Source organism: Protopterus annectens, chromosome 2.part0, assembly GCF_019279795.1.
Source record: "Protopterus annectens isolate FY-2018-M chromosome 2.part0, PAN1.0, whole genome shotgun sequence".
NCBI classification, from domain to species: Eukaryota; Metazoa; Chordata; order Ceratodontiformes; family Protopteridae; genus Protopterus; species Protopterus annectens.
In genome coordinates, this window is record NC_056728.1 from 181,639,777 (window position 1) to 181,659,157 (window position 19,381).

The following is a 19,381-nucleotide window of genomic DNA, read 5'->3' on the forward strand; positions in this document are numbered from 1 at the left end:
GATCTCGCCAAGACTTTTGACATCATCCCCCACTCTGGAATTATAGATAAACGCACTAAGCTAGGTATAAATCTGTATGTCACAAGATGGGTTGCCAGCTGGCTCACTGACAGAACCCACACTGTGAAAGTAGCAGACTCCAAATCTGACTTCAGACCAGTGACAAGTGGAGTACCACAGTGTTCAGTCCTGGGTCCTCTCCTGTTTGGTATCTACTTTTCTGAAGTACAGGCTAACACAGAAGGTCTTTGGCTAATGATGTTTGCAGATGACTGCAAACTAGGAGCCATAATTGAAACTCCTAACAATGTGGACATCCTACAAAAGGGCCTCACTGAGACAGATGCCTGGTGTCAAAGCCATGGCCTCAAGCTCAATGCCAAAATGCAATGTCATCCCCTTTGGTAAAAACTCTGTACCCATGAGCTAACACCAAAAGTGTGATAAGAAACCTTGGGACACAGGTGGACAGTAGTCTCTCCTTTGATAATCCCATTGCCGCAGTAGTCAGGAAATCCTTCTATGTGGCATACCTCAACACAAAAGGTATCACATCCAAGAGGTCATTGTTCCCCTCTACTCATCACTCATTAGACCCATTATAGAGTACAATGCCCCTTTTGGTATGTACCTCACAAGACATCTACAACAACTGGGAAGGCCACAGAAATACCTCACAGAGAGGATTACTGGCCTCAAACAGATGCCCTACGCAGACCGTCTCAAAAAACACCAGCTTTATTACATTGCATATCACCTACTCAGAGGCGATCTCTGCCTAACATACAAAGCTATGTCAAAGCTAGAGCGGTTGGACATGCTCTACTTAAAGAAATCTCAATCCCTCTGAGCTACATGCTCTAGGGACCTAAACCTTGTCACCACAATAAACAGAACATGCTGGAGGGATAGATTCCTGTTCCAGGGACTTCTCATACTCTGGAACAAACTACCTATCTATATCAAACCAAACTCCTCATTAGCACTCTTCAAGAAAAATCTTGATGATTGGATGGGAAATAGGAAATTCACCCCAGGGATCACCTATGTGGCTCTACTCAACAGGGGCACAGGAAAATATTTTTCTTAGGTGGTGAAAGCCAGGGTACCTTTTTGGCTAGGCTTGTATAGGCCCTAGGGCCAATAGCCTAGTACCTACCTATGAACCTATGAACCTATGAACTTAAAGTCTGTTCTCCTTTTGGTGATGATCTTCCTGTTGAGTACCTTAAGCTCACTGCAGACTGTATAACATGCTCAGTTTTAATTTTCATTAACAGATCTACTCAAGACTCGCGTATCCCTGCCCTGTGAAAGAACAACTTCATTATCCCCCCATAAAGAAGGTAACTCCTCTGAATTCTCTAACTTTCGGCCCATTGCCCCCCCCCCTTTTAAGATCATGGAAAAGTGTATTTATAAGCAACTCCTTTAGTACTGTTATAGTCATAAATAAATAACATTAAGAATTTACCTTATATGCCTTCAGTCAGGAACAACACTTCAGGATGTGCAAACAGAAATTTTATTCTTACAGCGCTGGGAGACAATCTTCATAGCAGTTGTTAAATCAGTCTCTCTGAAGAGAGACAAACTACATCTTTTATATATTTTCTTATCAAAACTGGTCATGCAATTTTATTATGTTTCAATTACTCTGACTAATAGAAAACTTTACAAATGTCCTCATCCCTCATGATTTTCGCCTTGGACTTCACATGAACACCTTTCTATACTTGACCCACCTGCTTCCAAGGAGTCTTATTTCTAACCTTGGATGTTTCAAACCTTCTCTAGCAACAATGCACTCCTAGCCTGGAGGAGTCAGGTTAACAAATTCCTTTTGTAGTAACTAACATGCCTCGACTTCATGCAACGCGTACTTTTTCCTTATTACATATTAAAAGAATGCAGTTAGGACACAGTAATGACTTTAGCTTATGAAGCTGTTGTATTTTTCCCAGCCCTGCATGCAAATTATTTTTGTTTTTTAACAATCATATTATAGCATCATTAATGAACTGAAATTAATATACATTTTAATAAGCTGATCTTGTCCCATAACAGTTTCCTCCCTCTGACACTATCAGTGTCATATCATACATATAATTATATTTTAATTTTTCTTAACTTGATAAAATATGCCTCTGCATCATAATAGTCATCTTCTGTTATACTAGAATTATGATTGATTGGTACACGCAGTGGCATTTCATGTGCAGGTGAGGTTAAACATCTTGTAATCACAGCTTTTAGAATAGAAAGCACCAAAATGATCACAAATATAATACAAAGTATAATGACAATGTCTTGAATTATGCTACTTCCCAAGTTACCAAACATACTGCCCAACCATCCAAAAAGTGTCCATTGTTTTGATGTGCTGTCCAGGGGCAGCTCATGCTATCGGACTGCAGGACTGCAGCCCTCCCACCTAGAAACAAAAGAAATAAAAAATGTGAAACATAAAATAAAAAAAATTTATTTTTTACAAGTACCGGAACTTCCACGCATGCACACTCAGACTGCCCCGCAATCTGTGCAAACTCTGACTGCCTGAGTCAGCAGTCCAGATACAGGGAAGGCATTTTCTGCCCCGCAGATGCCCAGGAATCTGTGCGGTAGATGACCGCACAGAACAGAGGAGCTCCGGACTGCTTGATCCGCAGACAGGACCAATCAGGAGAGAGGTGAGGTTAAGCTCTCACAGGACCAATCAGGAGAGAGAGGTAAGTTTTAAGCTCTTGCAGGGACAGTGCTGAAGTCAAGCACAGTGACTTTGGTGCTTCCAGACAATGGAGTTGGACTTTGTATGTGGAGGTTTGCTGCTTCAATCAGGAGAGAGGTAAGTTGAGTTTTAAGCTCTTGCAGGGAAGGTTTGCTGCTTCGAGTGATTCCAGACCCATTTACAGGTAGTGGAGTTGGACTGGTGTGTGTGTGTGTGTGTGTGTGTGTGTGTGTGTGTGTGTGTGTGTGTGTGTGTGTGTGTGTGTGTGTGTGTGTGAAATGCCCCTGTTGCCACATACTGGTGGGTAGAGATACTCAAGCTTGAACCCTGTACCTTGGATGCAGGTGGCAAGGACCTGAATTCCCGACCAACCACTATTTGTAAAAAATTGCAGATTTTTGCCTCATATCTGTTCTGTTCCTCATAAAATCTGTGATTTCTGTATCTTCATTTTTCCTTGCAAAGGTTTGGATTGCAGTGGTGCACTGGTAGCATTGTTGCCTGACAGCTACAGGTGCTCTGGTTTGATTCTTGGCTGGGGTGCCTTCTGTATGGTTTCTGCATGTCCTCCCATCCCTTACAAAGATGCATCTGGAGTGTTTCTCCCTGCTCTGCTAAAAATTGGCTTTGTTTTGTTCCAAGTCAGACTAGTTTCCTGGTTAACAAATGTTTAAAAATAACAGGCATTTGAATTTCAGACTTCATATTCTTCAGAAAGTACATGGTAAAACAAAACATTTTATTCTAGCAATTGTCTAAGTTTATAACATGGATATTTGAAATTTGCCCATATGTCTGGGACTGTATTCCCCCATTATTGGCCTTGTCCAGGTATTTTGTGCTAAGGTTGAGAGCTATGGTGAGAACTGAATTCACTGAATGTTTGGGGGCTGTATTCTCCCCATTACTGGCTTTGTCCACATGTTTTTTGCTAAGAGGTTGAGAGCTATGGTGAGAACTAAATTCACTGAATATGTTTGGCAGCTGTATTTCCACATTATTGGCTTTTTTTCAGGTGTTTTTTGCTAAGAGGTTGACAGCTATGATGAGAACTGAATTCACTAAATGGTAGCCATTTAAGTTTTTTTTCCTCTGTTTCAGCTGATTTGCCATGGGTTCAAGACGTGGCAGTTAAATGTGTGGTGATAACAGCATTTTATTCTAGCAACTTTCCAACATTATAAAAGCAATGTTTAAAATGTGTCCCTGGTTTTTGGCCTTTTGCCCCCCCCCCCCCCCAATAAATTTTGGCTTTTTCCAGATTTCTTGTGCGGCAAAGTTCAGAGATACAGCTGAGTGTCGAACAGATTTTACAAGGAGCTAAGAACTGCAGGGGAACAAAAGTTTAGTGCTGCTTATGCTAAGTCTGTTTGCATTATTAATAGCATAACAGGTAGTGTACTTGCTTTTGATGCAGAAGGCTGTGGGTACTACTCCTACAGTAGGCAGATGCATTGCTGATACTGTACTGTGTTGTAAAGGGGGTGAATGCTGCAGTCCTTTTTGGTAAAGATACCTAGTAACTATGAACCTGTTATCAGTTTGCCATCCATTCCCTATTGCGGTATTACTAGCTTATCATATTTTTAATGCATGCAACATAGGCAATTTATTCTTCAAGGGCAACAGGCACTTTATTTGTAGATGAAACAATGACATATAAAGTTGTTTGCTAGCAGCGACCTCTTTATTAGTTACAGATTTCTTTAATGTGGATTTTACTACTTCAGAGATTGTGCATATTTACTGATACTGGTGGACTATAGAAGGTTGAATAGACTTTTTATGATGGAAATGTTCTGAATTGGGAAGTTTTGTCATTGGTGCATGCATTTTGTTTTATTGTTTACTGGAAAAATGTTCAAAACAATAAATTTAAAATGCCCTCTAACAACTGTACTGTATTGTACAAGGAATATAATGTAATATAGTCAGGAAGGTGTATCAAAGAGCATGTGTATGTTTCATGTTCAAGGGGCCTATGATTTTGAAAACAGCCCAAAGTTAATCTTTATCTGCCACTGGCAAAATATATTTTCTTTGAATGTGAATTTCAATGCTGTTTCAATGCATGCGAGTTTCAAGGGCAGAGAAGTTTTAATGCTAAGTCTATTTTCATTGTGAGACTGCATTGCTTTGTTTAACAGATATCTATTAGGGTTTGTGCTGTAAAATGCAAAATAAAACTTTCAAATGAAATCTAAATCATCGCAGAAGTAAAGCAGTATGCACATTACAGTGTTTATGGTAAATGGGGCAAAATAACCAAGGAATGGGACATTGGAATGGCTGCAGGGGGAGGCTCCATAGACCATTATTTTGTGACGGGGGAAGGGTAGCAAACTCAAACAGCCCCGGTTGAACTATACCTCTCAGTTGTCCATATTTTTGCAGAATGAATAGATATTTGCTTCTTATTTTGGTTTGTTCCTATAAAATTTGTGGTTTTCTAGCAAATCATTTAGGAATGAAGTCACTAAATGACAGACATTGAGTTTCAGATGTCATAACCTTCAGAAAAATGCATGCTAATGCAAGACCTGTTATTCTATCAACTGTCTTAAGTTTATACAAGAGCAATTTTTAGTAGTATTTGTATGTTCCCCCAATATATTTGGCCTTGTCCACATTTCCTGCATTAAGAGGCTGAGAGGTACGTGCAAATTGCTTTGTAGAATTAGGAATATCCAAACCTCTCAATTGTCCCCAATTTTGGCTCAAAATGTTGCTCTCCCCTAATAATCCCTCCTCAAAATGGCAATTTTGGAAGAAAACGTGGAGGGTTTACAATTACATATAACTGTAATGATCAGAGTTATAGATTACTTTTATTTCAGAAATGCATGTAGATGCTCTTATTTTGTTAGCTTCTCAAGTTAACAGTGTTAATATTAAAAAGGTGCCCATTTTTTGACAGGTTCCCAGCTGTATTGTGTGGCAACTTTATATTTTTGCATCACATTTTTGGTCTGTTTTTCATAAAATTGTGGTTTCCTGGCAAATTAGTGACAAGTCATTAAAGATTGAAGTTAGAAAATAATGGCAGACATTTGAGTTTCAGATTTCATACCCTTCAGAAAATTTGTACTAATGCAAGACCTACTACTGTTCTATTATCTAAGTTAATAAGAGCAATATTTAAAAATTGTCCTTATTTTTGGGCCTGTGTCCCACTTCTGGTTCTATGTATGGCTTTGTCCAGATTTCTTGCTCTGAAGTTGAGAGGTATGAGTGTTAGAGCCATCACCGTCAGCCAGAGACATTTCAAATTCTGACATACTTGTTGCACCCCACTCCCCATTGTAGTGGCTCTAGATGTGTCCAAGAAAGTCAAGGAGCAGTTATGCAGTGTAAGTGTGCAGAGTATTCCCCCATCCAAGGTAGACCACAAGTATGACCGTGGCTTTTCATCTGTCCTTGATTTTGCAGAATATTCTGGTTTTCTGTCATATTTTTATACTGTTGATTTCTGCTTCTTATTATTCAGGAAATGCATGCTGTCACAGTGCCCTGTTGCTCTGTTTAAGTAGCAATGATTTAATGACCATCAGGTAAGCTTGTCGGAGATTATAAGATGAAAGTAAGCTTTAATAAGCATACTGTTAAAGAATTACCAACATTGGAAGCCTTTTTGTTATTGCCATGCAGAGAATATTTACATAACTAAATAACGTATAAGCCTTGGGTATTGAAATGCATATGACAGTATTTGTAATAAAAGGACATGATTACATTATTTTCAGAAGCTCATTACATTTGTTGGAGACTTGCAGTCATCTTTTGTTGGAGACTTGCAGTCTTCTTTGCAGGTTTTACCCGTAAACTAAACAGAATGCCAATCTATCATGTGTGGTCCATAACTTATGCAGGAATCCTTTAAGCAATTTATCTTGAGCTTATTTCTTGTTTGCTGTTCATTTTTTACTTTGATCATGTCTTCCCCATGAAACAAGTAGATAGTTGTGTCAGGCAGCAGGTCTTTTTTGGATAAGAAACATTTTTACAAGTGGGGGTATCACAGAGATTGCTACTTTCAGCATGTTACTTGGTAATTTTATAAAGCTGGATATAAATTATAATTAGAACTGCAGTGCAAGAAGTAGTGGTTTGAGTTGAGTGCTGCTTGTTTTTTTATACTTGATTTTGACTGGCATTCCAGTAATGTATTTAAAACGTAATTTATTTTTTCATGCCTCACAATCTGTTTCCATCTGGATATTAAGTAGGTTGTCATGTAGCCAATGCATTGAAATATTATTTCTTCTACACTTCATTTTGTCTTGATTGGACTCTCGTAATAACTGTTTGGCACCCAGGGTAGCGTATTTAATTAAAGTTCCAGTTGTTGTGGTTTTGAGCATAGCTCCACCCCTTTCTAGTTGGCCACACCCCCATTGCCCCCCACCCATTCAGCTGTCTCCTGCAGCCCTCCTTTAATTTGAAGTCACCAGCCACCATTGATGCTGTCCAAATCTTTGGTCCTTTGTTCCATGAAATTTGCCAGTTTTTCCTGTTCGTCATGATAGTCACTAATATATGAAGAGCAATGACTCCCTATGAGGCCACATGACCTCCCCCCTTTTGCAGCAAGCATTATATCAAGTGCCATTTGATTTTGCAATACCACAGTTCACATTTCAATCATTTCTTGATATGCCATCTTGATGTGGTGTGAAGTTTCAATGGCCACCTCCTGTAAAATTTGAGCAAGCATGGTGATTTCAAACATTGTCCTTTGCACTCCATACCCACTATTAAAAATTGAAAGTACTTGCTCTGTCCAGTGGATTGCTCACTTATTTCTCAGTCTACCTGTTAGTGAGTGTTCAAAGTGTTGAAGAGCAGGAGTAATATAGCCTACAACGCAACATCCATTACCAGTTTGTAGGCAACCAGAGGTAGGCACGATCACTACAGATGTAGTAACGGTCACTTATCATGACCATGCCATACCCCCAGTCATAGCATTTTAAGTGAAAAGAGACTAACACACTTTCATCTCTGATGTCATTACATTTGCTTTTTTCTACTGGTACAGTCCCATTTCTGGCATAATGTGTCTCCATGATGTGTGGTCGCAAGTTGAAGAGACACAGCCTTTGAAATATCAGTTACATTACGCGAGGTTAAGCTGATGTCATTAAGGTCCTTTTCAAATGATACATATGATGCAGGGATGGGAATCATAGGAATCCCTGCCTTAGAATGATGAGGTATATGTGAACATATCCAACAGTTTGTTTTGTTTAGATTTATGGGATACTGCCAAAGGACCAGCAAGAAACTGTTTACCCTTGACCAGTTTATAGAGGGGAAACAGCAGCAGAAACAAAGCAAAATTACCTGTTGTCACTGGATTCATCATGGACTGCTACTGAAGTTGACTTTCTCACTGGGCAGATGATTTATCTGTCATACCACGAGCTCCCTCTGTTGGCTGCTATGATTCATCTGGGGTCCTCACATGACAGGTCTTGTTGCAATGAGACAAATGGATCCATATTGGTAGTCCTCCACAATGAACTGCAGTCAAAGTGGTTAGCAGGACCTGAAAAGGACCCTTCCCCCTTAGGCTGAGGCTGTTTTTCCTATGGAAAATTTTCATGTACACCCAATCACCTGTTTGTAATTGATGACATTGCTGGTCTGGAGGCTTTGGTAATGCTTCTCTTACTGTTCGATGATATTGCTGCAAAATATTAAGGAGTTTCTTACAATAAGAAATCATAGCATCATCTGACAAAGTTAAATCAGCATTTCCCACTGGAGGGGTAGCTGGAAGGGCCATGGGTCTCCCCATTAATATTTCATATGGACTCAACTTCCTGGTGGTATTCAGTGAGGTCCTCATACTCATTAAGGCTAAGGGAAGGACTTTGGGCCATTTTAAGTGCGTTTCAGCATAAATCTTTGAAATTTTATTTTTAAGGGTCCTGTTTACCCTTTTCACTAATCCAGATGACTGGGGATGGTTGTGACAGTGAAGACTTAACTTAGTAATCAACATTTTAACATAGCTCTTTAAACAATACATTATTAAAATATGTTCCCTGATCACTGTTGACAATGCTTGGTATACCGAATCTCAGTATACAATTATACAAAAATCTCTTTACCACTGTGACTGCGTCAGCTTTGTGACATGGGTAAGCTTCCAGCCATGCTGAGAACATACACACTACCACCAAAATAAATAGTAAATTATTAGTCTTAGGCATCTGGATGAAATCCTACTGTACATTAACAAAAGGTCCCCAGGGTGGAGGTAAACATACAGTTTTGCTGTTGACATGTTTACTTACATTATATTCTAAACATATACTACAGTTTTGTACATACTGAAGTATCAAAGAGGAGACATGAGGGGCATACCAGCTTCAGGTAATTTGATTAAATAAAGCTGTCTTACCTGTATGGGCTGGTAGATGTATGCCTTTACCAGGTAAGGTAGCAAAGAGGCAGGCGCCACCAGTTGGCTGTCCATATGTCACCATATGCCATCAGAGGATTTTATACATCCATTCTTGAGCCACCTCAGAACTTCTCCCTGTGATGCTTAAGCATGAAAGACTGACAATTTTTCAAAATCAAACACATCATTACTGTTGTAGTTTTTTATCGTTAACATAGACATATTTTTCCAACAATTTCCTACTGCTTGTTTAGCAGCTTGGTCTGCTAAATTGTTACCTTTTGTAAAAATGTTCATACCTTTTTGATGTGCATACCATTTGATTACAGACAGCATGTTAGGTAGCAAAAGTGCATCTAACAATGATTTTATGTACCCTGAATTTTTAATTTGAGTTCCTGAAGAGGTCAAAAATCCTCTCTCTTTCTAAAGTTACCCAAAAGCATGTGCCACCCCGAAAGCATAACGGCTGTTTGTAAAAATATTGGCCACCTTGTCTTTGGCTAACTCACAGTCTTTTTGCAAAGCCATTAGATCAGCTATTTGAGCAGAGTGAACACCCTCTAATCTTTGTTGCAACAATATTGTCTCTTCGGTGCAGATGGCTATTCCCGAGACTAGCCTCCCTGTTTGATCTCTTCCACAGGAACTGTCCACGAACAAATTCAGGTCAGCATTGGGTATAGGAGTGTCCTTTAAGTCCTTCCTAGGAGAAAGCAAATAGTTGCACACACACAGTCATGCACTTATCCATCCTAAGCAGTAGCAATAGAGATGCAGGAGTTAGAACAGGACAGCGGATCAGAGAAATAGCTGGATCAGAAAGAAGTGTAAGTTCATATTTAGTTAGACGTGCGGTCGAGAGTGGTTGAGTTTTCATTTTAAGCAAAAGACATGATACAGAATGAGGGACAGCTATTATGAGATAATGCCCAAGCACCAATGACTGTGCCAAATTAACTAGAATGGCAGCAGCTGCAACTGCCCTCAAACAGGGTTGAAAACCTTTTGCAACAGAATCAAGTGCTGTGCTGTACTAAGCTAATGGATGATAGCTGTCCCCATGTTTTTGTGCAAGTATTCCTTGGGCAAAAATCCATTTCTTTCATGACAAAATAAAATAAAAGGATCATTATAGTCTGGTAACCCTAAAGCTGGGGCAGTAGTTAAAGCTTGTTTCAGATTTTGAAATGAATTTTCCTCTTCACTGTTCCAAAGGAGAGGCTCTGGTGTATCCTGCCTTAAAAGATTTGTCAAAGGTTTGTCAATTTCTGCGTAGTTAGGGATCCACTGTCTACAGTATCCTGTCATACCTAGGAAAGACCTAAGCTGTCTCTGAGTAGTCGGATGTGGGGCCTTAGATATTGCATCAATACAAGACGTATAACACTTGTCTGCTACCCTGGGATATTAAATTACCAAGATAACTTATGACCATAGCTGTAGTTTTTCTCTAGACACTTTGTGTCCCTTTTCTGCAAGGATAGTCAGAAGATGCAAGGTATCCTGCTGACATTGCTGAAAGGAATTTGATGCTATTAGTAAATCATCTACACATTGTACTAACACAGACCCACCTGGAAATGTCACATTCTCCAAATCTTTTTTTAGAATTTGAGAAAATAATGAAGGAGATTCAGTTTATGCTTGTGGCAGCCATGTTCAAGTATATTGCTGTCCCTGATAAGTGAAAGTAAACAGAAACTGACTGCCAGGGTGAATAGGTATAGAAAAGAATGCTGAACATAAATCTACTGCTTAAATCTGTCACAGAAAAGTAACTAGCTGTAGGTGGTATGCCACTTAGTAGTGTTGCTGGATTTGGAACAACAGGAAAAGTAGGTAGTAAAGCCTTATTTACAGCCCTTGTACAAATCTATAAGTATCCTTTCCTGACATGTTCACTGGAAGTATTACAAGGGCTTTTAGCTGGTATTATTATTCTTTACTGTATTAGAGACTGAATTACAAGTTTGATTCCCTGCTCTGCTTCTGGCTTTAGTGGATATTGTGGAACTCTAGGGAGAGGTTTTGATGGATTTCATTTTATTTTTACTGGTTCTGCTGATTTCAGTATACCTACTTCATTTGCATGCTTAGCCCACATGTTGGCAGGTACCTGCTGTAGTAACTCTTCATCTGCCTGTATGCTTCCAGCATTCTGTTCCTCAGCTTCTGCTAAAACAGCCAATACTCCCCCCTCTGATTTTGTTGGAACATTTAGATACACCCTTCTGGGGTACAGTAAATAGTACAACCCAGCTTACATAACAAATCTCTTCCTAGTAGATTTACTGGTGCAGTAGTACTTGGAAGAAATTAATGCTTTTCTTCTATCGGACCTAAAGAAATGGGGATGGGTTCTGAAACAGGATACGTAACCACAGTATTTGTTACTCCAACTGCCTGCTCTGATACTGGTATTTGGCTATCTGAAGTAATTTTTAACACTGACCTAGTGGCTCCCTGGTCCACCAAAAATGGGTTTTTCTTTGAATTTATTTTCATCTTAACGTAGGGTCCATTTTGATCTATTGTCACTAGAGGGTTAAGATTTACTTTTGTGTTATTTCCTTGACTTAGTCAGTATGGAGCTTTCTGACACCTTTCCGTCTGAGGAGGTGGTGGAGGAAAAACTGCATTATTTTAATTTGGTTGCCATTCAGTCAAAGTATCTTGGACTCTCTGCATTTGCCTATGTTGGCATTCCCGTCTCCAATGTCCTGCTTCTCCACAACTGAGGCAAGATGTGCTAGATCAAGCCAGAGGGACACTGCCAGCTTGTTGTTCCCAACAAGCTGCACCTCATTCCCCTCAACCTGCACTTTTACTAAATCCTCTAGCAGTTCCTCTACCCCTTCCTCTGCTTCTGCCTCGACCCCTTGGGTTTTCTAGCTGCCTGATTTGCAAAGTTAACAGCTTTTCCTGCGTATCCTTCCTGTGTTTTTATTGACAGTCTGTACAGTGATTTGCAGTACGTAAAAACTCTCAAGTCTGTTCCTTGCCAGTCTGTAAGCACTTGCTTTATTTGATTTTGTACAGGGACTTGCAGACCCTGCACAAAAGTTGCTGCTATAGCTGGCTTAGATTGCCCTTCTGGGTCTGGTATTCCTGAATGTCTAGCAAATACTGTTTTGAGGTGACTCCCCTTTACTTTGTTTACATGCCTGTATTTTAGACCAGTCAGTCCTATCTTGACACACACCCATAATTTTGTTTAACAATGCTGTTCATTTATCTGTTAATGCATTCCCTATGAGAGTGAAATCTGTTATCTCAGCCTTTTCCAGTAACTGCTTTCTTATTTCAACTGAAGTAACTACCCTCAGCAGTTGATTTAAATCTGTCAAAGTAGGATTGTAACATTCTGTTATAAGTTTTAATTCTTCTTCGAATTTTAATGGATCTTCCCTAATATTTGGAAAATTTTTAGACATAGTGTGCAAATCCGCAACAGTCCAAGGATAATGAACAAGTTCCCTATTGTTAGCCCCCAAAATTTCCCTGAGAGGTGCCGATATATCCCCTCCAGAGGTTGTAGTCTCTTGTTGTACCCTGTCATGTGAGCGTGTATGATGAGATGCAGGAGTGTCAAATACTAATGCCCCTGTTGGGGAAGTAGTAGCTATCTGAGAAGGATAAGAAGAGCCCCCTTCAACTGCAGATGCCTTTTCAGAAGATGATTGAACAGGGGAACCAGTCTGAGATCTACCAGTATCACACAAATTGGGTGTCCAATGGACAGTAGACTGAAAGGTAGTGGTCTGAGAAACAACAGACTTGTACAGGAGGTACCAATACTGGTGCATATGGTGATGGGGGTGCAGTAGCTACTGGAGGATTATCATCCTCTTCAGAAGTTTCTGCTTTTTGGCCATCCTCAGTTTGTTCCAAACCTGCTAAGACAGGATAAAGGGATGCCTTTTTACTGGTCTGTACTGCTTTTTTAATCTCTTTTACTTGTTGCAACAATTTCTTATTAACATCCTGCAACCCTCTTAATGCTGACTCCTTTTCCCTTTTAAGTGCTTCACTGTACCAAGAATAAAATGCTGTCATTTGTTCCCCACTTACTTTGCTTTTCTTTTCTTCTAAAATACCTTTCAATGTCAGCAATTTAGTCTTATCATAAGTTCCATTTAATGGAAGTACCCCACCAGCACAATTCTTAGTAAGCTGAAACCAGTTATGCAAATATTTACAACTTTCTTTCCCATAGTTAAAATACATAAAATATCCAGGTGTTCCCTTTTCAGGGATTTTATCTTGCTTGCTTAACTTTGGTCCCATTTTTCTTATTTTATAAATAAGTCATAATAATAAAAAATGTTAGGCTTACCTTACAGCTCCTGGATACTGGCAGTTCCGAAAACAGAAAATAACTGTAGTAATCCACTCACCATACAGGGAGGGAAGGGTAGGAAGTCTGTTGGTGTGCAGAAACAGAGGAGAGGTGTCGATCAGCCTTTTCCCACAGCACCTCCTTGCTTTCGCCCCAGTGTGAGCTCAAAGGTTACAGCTCCAGAACTACAGTTGGGATAACGGGGTGGATAGGTACCATTTTCAGAACTGACCACTATTTCAGACTCTCTAAGGGTACTTCCACACTATCACACTGTTAAGTCCCAGCGTGCTTTGGGCTCATGAATTTATTTTAACAATGCATACCTCTATGTCCTATCATGTGGTAGGCTCATGAATTTGTTTTAACAGTATATAGTCTAAGTCCCAATCATGCAGTGGGCTCATTAACTTGTTGTAATTTTTTCTTTAACTTTTCACTTTTTCTTTTCTTTCTCTCATACATTCATACATTGACAGAATAAAATCATCTCTCATACTTCTTACCTTTCAATCCTGAGGGTAGCGCCCTCGACACAAGGTGCCTCCTTGTGTTAATTTGTCCTTTACTGTATGTGCACATAGATTTACTATACTCATTTACTGTGGGGTCCTCCTACTATTGCTTGTATATCTTACAACCACTCAGTCAAACGAAAACAGTCATGCACTTGTACTACAAACACAGTTATGCACTTATTCTACAAACACAGTCATGCACATTTTCTACATTTTGCTAAAATTTTCTAAAAGAGAGAAAGAAAAAAAAAAACAGAAACCAACCCTTTTTCCTTACAAAACAATTTCCCTGCCAAGGCTAGTATGTTTGCACACCCTGAATAGCAGCACATCTGAGTCTCTGACTATTCCATACAAAGCAGTGTGGAATTTACAGAAAATCTGTGATGGGCCCTATTCCAGAACTGCCCTGCAGTAATACCAAAGTTCAGATCCAGAGAATGGCAAAATTGTTATAGTCATAAATAAATAATATTAAGAATTTACCTTATATACCTTCAGTCAGGAACAACACTTCAGGATGTGCAAAAAATGTTATTCTTACAGCGCTAGGAGATAATCTTCATAGCCATTGTTAAATCAGTCTCTCTGAAGAGAGACAAACTACATCTTTTATACATTTTCTTATCAAAACTGTTCATGCAGTTTTATTACATTACAATGATTCTGACTAATAAAAAGTTTACAAATGTCCTCATCCCTCATGATTTTGCCTCGGACTTCACGTAAACACCTTTCTATACATGATCCACCTGCTTCCAAGGGGTCTTGTTTCTAACCTTGGATGTTTTAAACCTTCCCTAGCAACAATGCATTCCTAGCCTGGAGGAGTCAGGCTATTAAATTCCTTTTGTAGTAACTAACATGCCTCAACTTCATGCAACATGTACTTTTTCCTTACTACATATTAAAAGACGCAGTAATAACTTTATTTATTTATTTTACATTTGTTAACCGGGTTAGTCCAACTGAGCTTTTGGCTCATTTTCAGTAGAGACCCGGGGAGAAAAGCTCCTCAGTGAGTTTAGCTTTAGCTTGTGAAGCTGTATCTTTCCTAGCCCTGCATACAAATTATATATGATTTTTAACAGTCATATTATAGCATCATTAATGAACTGAAATTAATATACATTTTAATAAGCTGATCTTGTCCCATAACAGTACCTCATGCAAAATGATCTCCTAACCCCAACACAGTATGTTTTTTGATTAGGCCATAGCACTATTACAGCTCTTCTCAAATTTTCTGACACCATTAATAAGGCTAGAGACCAAGGAACTTTTTTGTTCTCCTTTTATAGATCTCTTAAAAGTCTTTGACACAGTGTCATATGAAAAACTTATGACTCAAATGTCCTCTCTGTGCCTTTCCAAATCAGCATTTTGTATAGTTTTCTAACTACCTCTCTAAAAGATATCAATCTGCCAAATGGCTTTCTTCTCTCTTTTGTTTTCTCATAGTTAAAATAGGCTCAAGGCTCTTTTTTCAGTCCACTGCTCTTTAACATTTTCATTAATAACCTATATGCCTCCTCTCAGCAAGCTTGCCTTATTCAGTATGCAGATGACTTAACTCTCATCTGCACGTCTGACAGCCCAGTACAACTACAATCCATGACACACAATGCCTTCAACTCAAACTGTGGCTACATCAAACTCAACTTTTACTTAATCCCACAACAACTAAACTACTACTACTTTTTCAAAGTGCCATGCCAATGCCAATGCCAATGCTAAAAGTAACTGCCACATAACCTCTTTAAACAATACAGCTATTGAAGTAGTTACCCATAACAAATTTCTTGGAGTCACCATTGATGACAACTTAAACTTTGATCTTCACATACAAAAGCATATAAAAATTAAATCATCAAACACTAGGTCCACTGTATAGAGCAAATTAATTCCTTATTCCTCCTAGTAGAATCACTCTTCTCTACAACTATCCTGTTTTAACTAACATCCAGATCTCCACTTAAATCACAACTGGAGCAATGCTATAATAAGATAACTAAACTTGGAGCTAACCTGGTACATAAAGCTCATCATTGCTCTGCATTAAGTGGTCCCAACTGGTTACAACTCCCACATCAGTTAGCACAGACACGACTACTTCTAACCCATAAAATACTATATTACTCATCTACATACCCTTATAGTGCCTCAGTTCTTCATCACTATCTCCCAAATCACCCCCTGTGCTCTCAAGATAAAAACCTGCTTGAAGTCTTTAAACCAAAAAAATTTAGGTGGCAAACTTTATAGTCATACTGCACATCCAATCTATGGAACTCTATCCCAAATTCAATCAGAACTACATCAAACCTCCATGTAGTTAAGTCCCCTCTCAAAGAATTTCTCACTAACTCATGGCTATGCCAGCGCACCTCTCTTATGATCTATATTTCATGGCTATGCCCCTGCACCTCACCTGTGCTCTATATTAACATATACTTGCATTCTTACTAACCTAACCTCATCATACTGTCTACATATACTTTAAAACACCTGCCCTCTCCCCACTGTTAGAGTAGACTTGTATCTTTTTATTTTTATTTCTTAGTTTAGTAGACTATACTTCTAATACTTTTGTATATATATATATATATATATATATATATATATATATTGATTATCATATTTAATTGTCATTATTTATTTTTACATCACTGTTGTCTCCTCATGCTTTATTGTATCCTATGCATTCCACTATATATATATATATATATATATATATATATATATATATATATATATATATATATATATATATATATATATATATATATATATATATGTCAAATAATGAATTACCATAAAGTCGAGCTGCAAAACTGCAAGACGGAAACCACAAAAGTTTACATTCATGAACGTCCAGATCATTGTAAGTTTTCGCCATGAAAGGAGTCAGTTGGCCAATGTGGTGAACTTTGCCCATTTCTCCACTGTAGTGCGATCTTGGAGTTGGTATATTTAGTTGGGGATGTGGGGACACTTTGGTGGGTTTTATTTGCTTCGGTTTGTTTTTGGCTGATTGTTTACTTACCCAGGGAAAATTTATAATCATCTGGATGTTTGTGAATGTAAACTTTTGTCATTTCATAACTTGACATTATGGTAATTCGTTATTTTGACATAGCACTGTGTGTGTGTGTGTGTGTGTGTGTGTGTGTGTGTGTGTGTGTGTGTGCGTGTGTATATGTGTATATATATATATATATATATATATATATATATATATATATAAAAATGTCTTTAATTGCATTTGTACTAGTGTTTTTGTTCGCTGATGTTTAGCTCTCAAGGGCTTTGCTTCTCCCTGGGCCTCTGCTAAAAATGGGTGTTTATTACCCGGTTGGACATTCCCAGTAAACAAATGGCAATGAATAAATAAATAAATAAAGATAAATCTTCTGGAAACCCATGTCATGGATAGCATGGTAAAATACTGAAATGTAAACTACTAAATTTGCTTGACATTCCACCACTACACCCTACAGCGCAGGAACAGCCATTCAGTTTTCAGGGGAAATGTCATTGGATAATTAAGGAATATGTATACTTCTGTATTTTTACTTCTGAATTTTTTTAAATGGGAGAAGACACATTTTGGACTACATGTATGGCATTTTTTATACATATCAGTGGAGAAGAAGTTATTGATACTTCTCCCACAACTTGCAATTCTTTAGGGTAGTTGGAAGAAATGTTAATTGTCACTGAGTGAAATTTTGTTAATGGGATACTTTCAGAGATCACAGGTATAAGATCTAAAAGTGATAGTATAAAGTCCTCATTGGTCAGGTAAGACCACAAACCTGTCTCCTTTGAAATAAATATTAAGCCTGGGATCTTAGCTGAATGCAAAGCATTTAAAAAATATTCCATGTCTAGCTACCGCTTACTAATTGACAATCTGTCAAAATTCAAAACCACCTCCAAACTCTGAGAACACAGCTGTTCACAGAAACCCTGTACAATTATGTAAATAGTGGCATAGAAACAGCTTCCCCTACCTGAAATAAACATAGGACAACCCCAAAAAACAAGATACTCTGGTGGAATCGCAGAATAAAAAGGTTGTATAACAAAAGAAAGAAAATCATGTTCAAAAACAGGATGGGCTTTGCCCGCCAATGTAAAAACTCCCTCATCAGTCTTGAACATACACCTCGGGGACTAACCAAGTCCAGCAATGCCAAATCTGAGGTAAAATAAAAAATTTCTCCCGAAGATAAAGGCAACCATAAGGCTTTCTTCAGGTGTATCGGCAACCTCAAAGGCAGCACGCAACAATGTGATGAATGAAAGTCGGATGGAATCACCTGCATGGAGCCAGAATATATAGTAAATTTCTCAACTGATAAATACATTGCCAAGTATACCCCATCCAGGGCTGGCCTTTGCTCAACCGGTGCCCTAGGCAAAAGGGCTCCACAGCGCCCCCCCAACATCACCCAGTGCCCCATTCCTGGTCTACCTACACCATACAAATTACTGGAAAAGCGCCCCTACTACAGCGGCACCATAAGTGGCTGCCTAGTTGGCCTGTGCCTAAGCTGTCTATGACTCCATCATCACCACCAGTTAGCTCTTCCAAAAGAAAATATACCCAACATTTCCACAAACTATTATTAGGGAGCAAGTCCTCACTGTGCCTTCAAAATGCCAAGAACTCTGCTTCAATGGGCCTTGATAAAATCCCAGGATGCCTTCTGAAATATGACCTGTCAGGCTCATTAGAAGCTCTGTTTAACCATAGCTACCAGACAGGCTTCATACCAAATGAATTTAAGACTGCAACTCTTAGCCCTGTAGACAAGGCATGGGAGGTGGGTTCCATGTACCCATAAATCTAACTAATCTAATATTCAAGGCCATAGAAAGAATTAGCATGGATTTGGTAATTAATAACATAGGAACCCTCCAGACACTGGACCCACCCAGTTCAGTTTTGTCAAAGGCAGGTCATGCCTACTAATACTGTTGGACTTTAAGAATATCATTAAAGCTATAAACAAAGGCAAAGCAGTCCGTACGGCCTACCTCAACTACCTGAACCTGGCCAAGGCATTCAACTCAAGACTTCACTTGGGCATTGTGGATAAACTTAAAATATTATTTATAAACCCATAAGTTACCAGTTAGATAGCCAGTTTGGCTCACTGATAGAATGCAAGACACATAGAGGCCAATCTCTAGCATTGTCCCACAGGGATTGGTTCTGTGGCCTCTCCTTTTTGGCATCAACTTCCATGAGGTCAGGCAAATCTCAGGTCCTGTGGCTGACAAAGTATGCAGGTGACTGCAAACCAGGTGTAGTAAGTGAATCCCTTAAAGACACAGATACCCTTCAAGAGGGTCTGACAGAGATAAACAAC